This window comes from Phalaenopsis equestris, unplaced genomic scaffold, assembly GCF_001263595.1.
Source record: "Phalaenopsis equestris unplaced genomic scaffold, ASM126359v1 Scaffold000076, whole genome shotgun sequence".
NCBI lineage: Eukaryota > Viridiplantae > Streptophyta > Magnoliopsida > Asparagales > Orchidaceae > Phalaenopsis > Phalaenopsis equestris.
In genome coordinates this window covers 33,022-33,487 of record NW_018164518.1, presented here as the reverse complement: position 1 = coordinate 33,487, position 466 = coordinate 33,022, and positions in this window count along the sequence as shown.

Sequence of the window (466 nt, the reverse complement as noted above, 5' to 3'; positions counted from 1 at the left end):
CGCTTTCACATCGGCGACTGGTGCAGGGACGAAGAGAGTGTTCGCTGCGGGAATGACGATCCCCAATAATAAGTTTTCCTAAAATCCTGTTTCTCTCAAAACTAAAGAAGGACGTGTAAATTATCCTACGATATTTTTATTGTTTTGCATAAAGTTCACCCAAAACTTTAGAGATTAATATATTTAACATATAAAATTTTAATATTTATTGTCTATTTAGTTTGTTGAAAAGGTTAAAAAAAGTAATGAAATCTAAAATGAATGTAACTTGGAAGTAGTGTTGATGCGTGTTTATAGTGGATTTTTACAACTGGACCAGGCCCGTGGTTTTTCTCTTTTTTACGGGTTTTCCACGTAAAAACTTCTGGTGTGATCACAGCTTGATTCATTTTTATCTGAGTGTGTGTTGAATTCTCGTGCAACGCTAAGACAATAATCCATTACTCTACCGCCACGAATTTTTTAG